The sequence below is a fragment of the Schistocerca serialis genome, chromosome 5, assembly GCF_023864345.2.
Source record: "Schistocerca serialis cubense isolate TAMUIC-IGC-003099 chromosome 5, iqSchSeri2.2, whole genome shotgun sequence".
In the NCBI taxonomy this organism is placed as follows: domain Eukaryota; kingdom Metazoa; phylum Arthropoda; class Insecta; order Orthoptera; family Acrididae; genus Schistocerca; species Schistocerca serialis.
This window is the reverse complement of record NC_064642.1, coordinates 172,132,136-172,144,057: the sequence shown is the minus strand read 5'-3', so window position 1 is coordinate 172,144,057 and position 11,922 is coordinate 172,132,136. Positions and strand designations below refer to the sequence as shown.

General features: G+C 42.2%; 1 non-coding gene across 1 annotated transcript; it reads left to right on the top strand.

The window, feature by feature from the left end:
• The first annotated feature begins 582 nt into the window (after nucleotides 1-582).
• Nucleotides 583-689, top strand: LOC126482864 (U6 spliceosomal RNA). The gene has a single exon (XR_007587709.1). It is a non-coding gene; the product is annotated as a U6 spliceosomal RNA (small nuclear RNA).
• The last annotated feature ends 11,233 nt before the right edge of the window (nucleotides 690-11,922 follow it).

Sequence of the window (11,922 nt, the reverse complement as noted above, 5' to 3'; positions counted from 1 at the left end):
GAAGAACCACGTCCCACCCTTCGTAATCTAGCGGGAACCATCGTAAATCGGTTTAACTTAAGTGTAATTAGCGCCTGTGAATAAATTTTTCATTTCTGTTCATCACATTGTATATTCCTTTTAGTTATCTTCCGTTCTATAATGTAGCAGGTCCTTCAACATAAGGCCAAAGTTTCATCGTCTACGTTACTTACACATCGTGCAAAGGTTACTTTCCTTTCAGGCGTGCTTACACACACTTTATATATCTACAGGGTGTCTCACCTAACTGTACCACGTAAAAAATCTGTGGAACAATAATTGATATTCAAAAACGGTTTTCATCAGAATGAGATTTTCAGTCTACAGCGGAGTGTGCGCTGATATGAAACTTCCTGGCAGATTAAAACTTTGGCTAAGTCATGTCTCCGCAATATCCTTTCTTTCAGGAGCGCTAGTTTTACAAGGTTCGCAGGAGAGCTTCTGTAAAGTTTGGAAGGTAGAAGACGAGGTACTGGCAGAAGTACAGCTGTGAGGACGTGGCGTGAGTCGTGCTTGGGTAACTCAGCCGGCACGGTTGCTGAGCGTGTTCGGTCAGAGGGTGTACTCGCTTCGGCGGTACATATACTAAAATTGGAACGATACAGAGAAGATTAGCATGGCCCCTGCGCAAGGATGACACGCAAAATCGTGAAGCGTTCCACATTCTTGCCGGCACGGTAGCTCAGCGTGTTCGGTCAGAGGGTTAGCTGCCCTCTGTAATAAAAAAAACTGAGTTAATGGATCAATAATGAACTTCAACTGGCGTCTGGGGACGTCCGCCACGAACAATTGCAACGAACACTAACGAACAAAATGAGATTAAAAAAAAAAAAAAAAAGAGGGCTAGCTGCCCTCTGTAATAAAAAAAAACTGAGTCAATGCCTCAACACTGAACTTGAACGGGTGTCCTGGGACATCCGCACCGAACAAATGCAACGAACAAAATCGAACAAAATGACAACAATTAAAGAAAAGGGATGAATTATTAAAAATAAGTTGGTAGAGCAGTTGCCCGCGAAAGGCAAAGGTCCCGAGTTCGAGTCTCGGTGAGGCACACAGTTTTACCTGCCAGGAAGTTTCGGTTTTCATCAGCATGAACGTACGGCAGGGGCTTAGGAAACCAAGTACGCTGTGAAATTTGAAAACGCAAAAAATACTGTTTTCAATGCAAACTTGTGTATTTTTAAATGGACACACCCAATTATTTCGTATGCAATCAATAGCATGAAACATCACAAAAATAATAGCGTTGGTTACAACGCAATACATCGATTACATGCCGAGAAATTGCGAAGCGAAGCTGACGCTTGAAATAAATGAAGCGCACAGCTAGCGCACGTCCTGAGACTCAAGCGTGCACCTCACGCTGTCTTTGTCAGGGGCTCACACAATGGGAAGGTATGTACAATCAACAAAAATGAACAAGTAAAACGTCCAACGCCAAGTTACGGTTTTCAAATTGTAAATGTATGTTTATTCTAGCGAAATGACAACTAGAGCTACAATTAGAGGTAACACACTTGAATTCGTTTGCTAAACACATTTACTAGAGCCCTGTCGCCCACAGAAACTGTATTGCTACGCATTACATTCAGCGTAGAAAATACACCAACATCTTGACCAATGAAACTGTGTCCCGTCAACATATGTTCGAAGTGCCCTCCGTTTGCATCAATACACGTTTCCAGACGGGTAACGAGAGAGTGCTGCACAGATTGTAGAATTTCTACAGATATTACATCGAACGCAGCTGTAATACGATGTTGCATATTCTCTACTGTCATTGGGGCTTCTTGATACACACTGTCTCTCACTGCGCCTCAGAGAAAGGAGTCTAATGGCTTCAAGTCGGAGGATCGTGCTGGCCATCGCACAGTACCTTCCCGCCCCATCCACCTATTTGCAAATGTCGCATCTAGAACGTCTCTGTCAATTTTTACGTTATGTGCGGGACGTCCATCATGTTGGAACCACATTGATAGACGAGTTTCCAATCCTAGATCCTCCATGAGGAGTGCTAGTGTGTGTTGAATAAATGATGCATATCGCTGTCCATTCAGTGTTCCACGGTAAAATGCAGGGACCTACAACACAGTTATCAATGATAGCGCACCAAATATTGACACTCCGTTGTCGTTGATGAGCAACTCGGCAAATCCAGTAGGGATTTTGCACGGACCAGTTGTGAATGTTCCGCAGATTCCCATTACCATGATTTGTAAATGAAGCCTCGTCCGTAAACAACATATTGCTTAGAAATACTGGATTACCTTGCAACTGCTGAAGTGCAGAACGACAGAATGCAATGTGGGTTTCAAAGTCATTCCCGTACATTTCTTGATGCAGTACGATATGGAACGGATGAAACCTATGTCGATGCAAGATTCTGTTCGCACTACAGTGGCTTATTCTTACACCTCGTGCAATTTCGCTTACATCCACCTGAGGATTGTGCGCTACAACAGCCAGAACAGCAATTTCGTTTCCATTTTGTTCGTGGACGTTTTGTCGGAGCCCAGCTTCCTGTTTCCGTGAGTGTCTTGCAGATGTTGCCGACGGTTTGACGTGACGGACACCGCCGATCTGGGTAGCGTTCACCATACAGTATCAAAGCTGCGGTTACATTTCTGTGACATTCGCCATAAATTAAAATAATATCTAGTTTTTCTTCATTGCTGAAGGCCGGCATATCGACTAGATGACGGCAAATGTAACAAGCCACAAGACAACAGGTTTTAATGTGGTAACGTAAGTGAATTACGTTACAGTATGAGAGCAGTTCAGCAGACCAGATTAGGAGACACTTTTACACTAAAGGTAGAGCGTGCCGTGGTGATATTGGTATGTTTACGGCAGGATACAGGCGCCGGTGCAGGCAACCCCTGCTCTGAGCACAGTACTACATGCTATGCATTATGTCGGAAACTGTGACGCCGTTGCTATCCTTTAAAAGCGGCATATTTCACAACTCATGAGGTTTAGAAACTTGAAACTAAGTGTGTTACCTCTAATTGTACGTCTATTTGTCATTTCGCAATAGTAAACATAAATCACAGGACATCCGTCATCCTGATACCGTATTATTTGACACATTATAAGAGCTGGACCGGTTCACGTAAGGTACAGGTCAAGAAGGGGCTGCACTCTTCCCCTTAAGGAGTGTCCTCAATGAAACATGGGCCAATCATGTGTTGTCATACAATACCACACCATACATTATCACTCCACTGACGTAGTGCGTCAATCACATCACGATTACCGGCAGCGTGCGTGAACTCCACGCTTGAGTCTCAGGACGTGCGCCAGCTATGCACTTCATTTATTTCAAGCGTCAGCTTCTCTTCGCAATTTCTCGGAATGTAATTGACGCATTGCAATGCCACCAACGCCATTATTTTTGTGATTTTTCATGCTATTGATTGCATATGAAATAATAGGGGGTGTCCAATTAAAAAAACAAAAGTTTCTGTTTAAAATAGTATTTGTTTACGTTTTAAAACTTCGCATAGTATTTGGTTTCCGAAGACCCTGCCGTACGTTCATGCTGATGAAAACCGTTTTTGAATATCTACTGTCGTTCCATAGATGTTTGAGGTGGCAGAGTTAGGTGAGATACCCTGTATATATTCCACGAATGCACCTAGTTTAAAATCTTCGACCTCACATGCGTTCCACAGCTGGACACTGTTATCTTTTCGCGAAATGTATTCGCAGTTGTGTATGCAGTTGTGTATATGGACAACCACCAACGGTATAATGGAATGATGACAATGAATATTTGTGCCAGATTGGGACTGGAAGTGAGATCTGCCGCTTATCGCGATTGGTCGCCTTACTGTTAGGCTATCCGAGCACCACTCACGGCCAGACACAATCTTGCAAATGTCGTCAACCACGTGGCTGTAACCTGCACGCGTACATCAGTTTGTATATTCCTGAACAGGGGAGACATTTTAATTGAAAGTCGCTTGCTCGGTATCGGCGGATAAATACGATGTTACTGTGGTGTCACCGCCAGACACCACACTTGCTAGGTGGTAGCTTAAATCGGCCGCGCTCCATTTAGTACATGTCGGACCCGCGTGTCGCCACTGTGTAATCGCAGACCTAGCGCCACCACCAAGGCAGGTCTCGTGATACGAGAGAGCACTCGCCCCAGTTGTACGAGGAGATTGCTAGCGACCATACGGACGAAGCCTTCCTCTCATTTGCCGAGAGCCAGTTAGAATAGCCTTCTGCTAAGTCCATGGCTACGACCTAGCAAGGCGCCATTAGCCTTACCTACTTTGAGAGTTATAGTATAAATGTCTCAAGAAGAATGCTGTAGTCATCAAATAATAAAGTTAAGTATAAAGCAGCTACGTACTTTTCTTGCTACCATTCAATAGTTATCCTGTTCCAGAATTGACGCCCGTCGGCGTGAGTGTGTACGCCTGCCTTTCTATCGGCTACCCGTCACTGTGGACTGGCTGCCTTGTCAGTCCACTTCAGTTACAATGCCTGAGTTGTTTAGAAGAACATGCGTGAATGTCTGAAGGAACATTTCATCATTCTTCTGGGCACAACAAACACTGCAATATCGAACTTTGTACTTGACGATACCATAACAGCTGAAAATTAGTTCGTAAAATAGTAAGCACTGTAGAATATTACCTCACTGTTGAGTGTTTTTTCACTGATAGCGTGTAAAATATTCTACTAAGCACCAACTGAACAATCAGCTAACACAACAGTAGAAGTATTAGATTTCATGAGTCATCTGAAACGAGGTGTTTTACAGTGTGCTATGCTTAATGTACATCACTTTTTGACTGTGAAAGACTCTACACGAGCTTTCAGTGACAACTATTGGTCCGAGAATGCACTAATCAAACTAAGACAGGAATTGGTCTTTCAGGTGAATTGTGCATTTACTACCATGTGGTTCAGCGTGTCGTCGTGAAATATCGTCAGATTGGATAAACGAGGAAGATGTGGCGAAAATGGACGCATACAGGTGAAACAAGAGCTTATATTCGAAGTTGCACAATTGTGCCAGGACGAAAAAGGCAGATTCAGATTGTTGATACCTGTACAGAAAGCAATCTTGTCGACTGCAAAATTGGTTGGAATGTCATAAAGAACAGTAAAATACATTTTAAAACAGTTTAGAAAACGGAAGAACCCGAGAAAAAAGTTAATACTCCTAGGAAACGAAGTCGTTCTAGAAAAGTAGTTTCTCTAGATGAATGCGATAAAGCACTTATTCAAAAAAATTTCTGGAGTATTATGAGCAGAAGAAGAAAATAGCCACTTTCAGAGAGCTGCTTTTATTTTCTAAACTGAGACCAATTTTCAAGTGTGAAGGTAAGCATTTCAGAAAATATTGAAAGAGATAGAATTTTGTTTCAAAAACGTAAAAATAAGAAATCCGTCCTACCGTTCCGAAATAGTTGCAAAGTGTGCGGAATACTTGAGGGCAGTCATAAATAGTGAAAGGGGCCAAATAAACCATTGATAGCCAGGGACAAAACGTTTGATCCTCGGAGATATAGCTGTGGTGATTACAGAAATTTTGTGGAATACCCTCTCAATAAAATGTTATATCTAGATGATCAAGGAATTACATCTTATTGAGGTGTTAATCTCAATGTTAGCTGATAGACCACAAGAACGTTTAGTATGTGAAGGATGTTCCCCAGCACTATTTTAAATATAATTATTAGACAAGTTGAACTCCCTAAACAAATGTGGAGGTAATACAAAGACCAATGTAGCTACATGATTGTAAAAAAACCTAATGCTCTTCATAAGGCAGATAATGATTTAAATCTGGAGGGAATACTACTTTGGGGCTCCGGTCATGCCACTTTGATCTGAACCCTACAGGGCTAATCTCGAATACAATGAAATAATCAACTGCAGGGAAAAATGTTTCTTCCGTTAATTTAGCTATCTTGAAATACATAACTAAAGAGTCTTTGCTTAAGATTTCCCAGTGTGATTGGTTAAAAGCTTATGGACACGTAAAAGGCGCTGAAAACGAATATCGGCGCAGAGATGGGTTAAAGGAAGAAGCAATAGGAAATACAATAATCCACATTGGTCTGGAGAGTGGAGATGAATATGCAGAACATGACGATGACAGTGATATGGAAACTCACAAGGAGTATGAAATTGGAACGGATTCCAGTGAAACACATACTGAGATGAAGAAATAGGCGCCTGTCTATTTCTCGTGTGATGGACTATCTATTTTATAACGATAACCACCAAGATCCGTGCAGTTTTCATTACACAACTGTGTGTGTTATAGCTGTGCCGCAAGAGTACGAGGCGATCTCCGGATATGCTCAATATGTTCATATCTAGGGAGTTTCGTGGCCAGCGGAAGTGTTTAAACTCAGAAGACTGTTCCTAGTCACACTTTATGGACGTGTGGGGTGTCGCATTGTCCTGCTGGAATTTCAGTCAAATGCAAATATTTCTGATTTCCGCTTATATCGAGCGTCTCCACCAGCAGATTATATAACCCGACACCTTACCATCTCCATTACAACAGTAATATAGATCTTTTATTTAGCGTAAGAAGCTGTCTTACTGGATGTTTTTAATTGTTTGTGAGGACGCAGTGTTTTACCTTTAACTTTTGCAAGTATTGTGATGTAGCGAATCAATCATTCATTGAGAGACTGTATGGATTACCTCTTCGCACAGTGAGTGGTGATATAGCCACAGAGATGCGCGCCCCAACTGGAGTATCGCGAGGCGAAATATTATCGAGCCACTACATCATACACCAACGTGTTGATTAATAACGTCTGTTCCAGTACATCGATTGTAATAACACCTTATCTAACACTATAAACTAGTAATAGAATTGACTGATCACCATTCACGTCTCAGGTCTCAGGTTGACATGTATAATGTTTACTGAGATATAAAAAGATTCCTAAAACACGAAATTTTCAGCCTTGCGTAGGTGTTCCCTTTATACTAACGTATCACAAAGAGTCATCAAACGGCCTTTAACTACAGAAGTAAGACGTATTTTGTTACGGCCGGCCGAGGTGGCCTAGCGGTTCTAGGCGGCACAGTCTGGAACAGCGCGACCGCTACGGTCGCAGGTTCGAATCCTGCCTCGGGCATGGATGTATATGATGTCCTCAGGTTAGTTAGGTATAAGTAGTTCTAAGTTCTAAGTTGTAAGATGAACATCAACAAAAGCAAAAAGAGGATCATGGAATGTAGTCGAATTAAGTCGGGTGATGCTGAGGGAATTAGATTAGGAAATGAGACGCTTAAAGTAGTAAATGAGTTTTGCTATTTGGGGAGCAAAATGACTGATGATAGTCGAAGTAGAGAGGATATAAAATGTAGACTGGCAATGGCAAGGAAAACGTTTCTGAAGAAGAGGAATTTGTTAACATCGAGTATAGATTCAAGTGTCAGGAAGTCGTTTCTGAAAGTATTTGTATGGAGTGTAGCCATGTATGGAAGTGAAACATGGACGATAAATAGTTTGGACAGGAAGAGAATAGAAGCTTTCGAAATGTGTGATACAGAAGAATGCTGAAGATTAGATGGGTAGATCACATAACTAATGAGGAGGCATTGAATAAGATTGGGGAGAAGAGATGTTTGTGGCACAACTTGACTAGAAGGAAGGATCGGTTGGTAGATCATGTTATGAGGCATCAAGAGATCACAAATTTAGCACTTGAGGGCAGCGTGGAGGGTAAAAATCATATAGGGAGACCAAGAGATGAATACATTAAGCAGATTCAGAAGGAGGTAGGTTGCAGTAAGTACTGGGAGATGGAGAAACTTGCACAGGATAGAGTAGCATGGATAGCTGCATCAAACCAGTCTCAGGACTGAAGACAACAACAACATGTTCTAGGGGACTGATGACCTCAGAAGGTAAGTCTCATAGTGCTCAGAGCCATTTGAACCATCAACATATCTCTCTAAAGATTGAAAGGTTTTCTAGCAAAAATAGCACGCAAGTCATTTGCCATCTGGAGACCTATGGCTGAGGGTTTTAGGCAAAAATGGGCTACCTAACAGCGTAAAGAAGGAAAGCTTGTAGCAGTTTCAACCATATTTTTTATGTATTTTTTTCTTCCTGATTTAATGCTGCCCGCCACGAATACTTTTCCTGTGCCAACCTCTTCATCTCAGAGTAGCACTTGCAACCTACGTCCTCAGTCATCTGCTGGATGTATTGCAATATTTGTCTTCCTTTATAGTTTTTGCCCTCTACAGGTCCCTATGGTACCGTGCAAGTTATTCCCTAATGTCTTAACAGATGTCTTATCATTCTGCCCCTTCCCCTTGTCAGTGTTTTCGGCATGTTCCTTTCCTCTCCTATTCTGCACAGAACCTCCTCATTTATTACATTATCAGTCCACCTAATTTTCATCACTGGTCTGTGGCGTAACATCTCAAATGCTTTGATTCTCTTCTGTTCATATTTTCCCGCAGTTCATGTTTCACTACCATACAATGCTGTGCTCCGAACGTATATTCTCAGAAATTTCTTCCTGAAATTAATGGCTATCTTTCATACTAGTAGTCCTGTCTTGGCCAAGAATGCCCCTTTTGCCAGTGCTGGGCTGCTTTTGATGTCCTCCTTGGCCCATCCATCACTGGTTTTTTGCTGCCTAGGCAATGGAGTTTCTTAACTTCATCAACTTCGTGACCATCAGTCCTCGCTGTTCTCATTTCTGTTACTTCTCATTACTTTCATCTTTCTTTGATTTACTCTCAATCCATATTGTGTACTTAATAGAACGTCTATTCCGTTCATCAGATCATGTAATTCAGTGTCATTAGCGAATCGTGTCATTGATATCTTTCACCTTGAATTTTAATTCCACTGCTGAACGTTCCTTTTATTTCCATCACTGCTTCTTAGATGTACTGACTGAACAGTAGAGGCGAAATACTTCATCCCGTGTTACATCCTTTTTAATCCAAGCACTTCGTTCATTGCTGTCCTCTCTTATTATTCCCTCTTGGTTCTTGTATCTGCTGTATATTACCCTACTCTCCCTATAGCTTACCGTTTTTTTTCTCAGAATTTCGAGTATCTTGGCCATTTTACACCGTCGAAAGCTTTTTCCAGGTAGACAGATCGTATAAACGTGCTTGATTTTTCTTTAGCCTTGCTTCCATTATCAACCGCAGTGTCAGGATTACCTCTCTGATGCCTTTACCTTTCCTAAAGCCAAAAATTGTCATGTAACATGTGCTCAATTTTCTTCTCCATTCTTCTGTATATTATTCTTGTCAGCAACTTGGATGCATGTGCTGTTAAGATGATTTTGCCATAATTCTCGCTCTTGTCAGCTCTTGCAGTCTTCGGAATTGTGAGTGTATATGACTAAGTATTTATGTAAAGGATGCTGTGGGAGTGACAATATTCAATTATTTCTAGGGCTGGGGGTGACGATGAGAGTCGGTGATTTTTCAGAAGTTACGGAAACTACTTGTTTTTATATCTTTCCCGAATATAATTTACCTGGAATACTTTAAAAATTTGAAGCGTAATCTGTCTCTTATGTTTGTTGTTCAGTGCATCAACCACATCCTGAAAATCATAACAGTAGCCACACGCGTGAATAGCAGAGACACAAAGTCCTCTCTACAATCCTATGCGTAAAACAGCGGAGAATCGGACAGTTTCTAGCGACAGCCATTTATCTCGACATACAGTTACTGACAGAAGTACAAGTTTCTTCAGTATTAAGGTGGAACTGCAGTGCGACATTCGCTAAATACGCATAAGTATGTGTAGAGACATGCGTGAAATATATTAAATACACTACTGGCCATTAAAATTGTTACACCAAGAAGATGACGTGCTGCAGACGCGAAATTTTACCGGCAGGCAGAAGATGCTGTGATATGCAAATGATTAGCTTTTCAGAGTATTCACACAAGGTTGGTGCCGGTGGCGACACCTACAACGTGCTGACATGAGGAAAGATTCCAACCGATTTCTCATACACAAACAGCAGTTGACCGGTGTTGCCTAGTGAAACGTTATTGTGATGCCTCGTGCACAGAGGAGAAATGCACGCTATCAAAGTCGGATAGTAGCCTATCGCGATTACGGTTCATCGTATCGCAACATTGGTGCTCGCGTTGGTCGACATCCGATGACTGTTAACTGAATAAGGAATCGGTGGGTTCAGGAGGGTAATACGGAACGCCGTGCTGGATCCCAACGGCTTCGTATCACTAGCAGCCGAGATGACAGGCATATTATCCGCAGGGCTGTAACGAATCGTGCAGCCACGTCTCGATCCCTGAGTCAACAGATGGGGACGTTTGCTAGACAACAACCATCTGCACGAAAAGTTCGACGACGTTTGCAGCAGCATGGACTATCAGCCCGGAGACCATGGATGCGGTTACCCTTGACGCTGCATAACAGACAGGAGCGCCTGCAATGATGTACTCAACGACGAACCTGGGTGCACGAATGGCAAAACGTCATGTTTTCGGATGAATCCAGTCTCTGTTTACAGCATCATGATGGTTGCATCCGTGTTTGGCGACATCGCTGTGAACGCACATTGGAAGTGTGTATTCGTCATCGCCATACTGGCGTATCACCCGGCGTGATGGTATGGGGTACCATTGGTTACACGTCTCGGTCCCCTCTTGTTGGCATTGACTGCACTTTGAACAGTGGACATTACATTTCAGACGTGCTACGAACCGTGGCTCTACCCTTCATTCGATCCCTGCGAAACCCTACATTTAAGTGGGATAGTGCACGACCGCATGTTGCAGGTCCTGTACGGGCCTTTGTGGATACAGAGAATGTTCGACTGCTGCCCTGGCCGGCACATTCTCCAGATTTCTCACCAACTGAAAACGTCTGGTCAATGGTGGCCGAGCAACTGGCTCGTCACAATACGCCAGTCACTACTCTTGATGAACTGTGCTATAGTGTTGAAGCTGCATGCTCTGTTTGATTCAATGCCCAGGCGTATCAAGTCCCTTATTATGGCCAGAGGTGATTGTTCTGGGTACTGATTTTTCAGGATCACATATCACTTCTAGAATAATACATTTGTCCAATGAATACCCGTTTATCATCTGCATTTATTCTTGGTGTAGCAATTTTAATGGCCAGTAGTGTAAATATCAACGGTATGCAAAATTTTGAAAAACACTGCCCTCAGTCGTGAACACAATTAATTTGTGACCTAGGTTGCGGTGTCACAAGGGACACCTTCGGACAAAATTAGAACTAAATGTTACAGCATAACGTACCAAAAAATACGAAAGCTGCGGTCATACGTCACAGCATCAGAGAGTCAGAATTAAAATGAAATGCAACAGAGGTGCAAACCACTAGGGGCTGCCATGTGTCCTCTGCTACAGTCAACACAAAACTGAAACATCATGTGACTTATGTGCCACGGCAACTTCAAGACAATACCGCCATCTGGTGGCTAATTGGTAAGACAAGCTATTTTGTAAACATCTCTCGTAACTGCAGAGAGGGAAAAAACATCAACAAGCATCCGAACGGTGTACATGAAGTAATTACAATAGCGGGATAGTGCATGATGTAGAATACAACTAATGAATGACTGGCTGTAGTACAAAAATTCCAGAATAAATGCATAAAGAAGCCATATACGAAATAATCCATAAAATGACATTACTGCTTGCTATAATAGATACGCTAAAAAACAAAAAAGTTTTTTATTTACGTATATGAGCCGTAAAAAGTAGAAAAAAAGTGTCTCTTAATCTGCAAGAAGTAGTTGGTACAACAAAGTGTTAGACGTCGTCAAGCAGCGGCTTTAAACCATTGAAATAACTTCTTCCGCGCAACTGCACCTGCTCGCTGAGAAAAAGTCCGTCATTCGAAAGTAAATGGTCGAAAATTTTCAG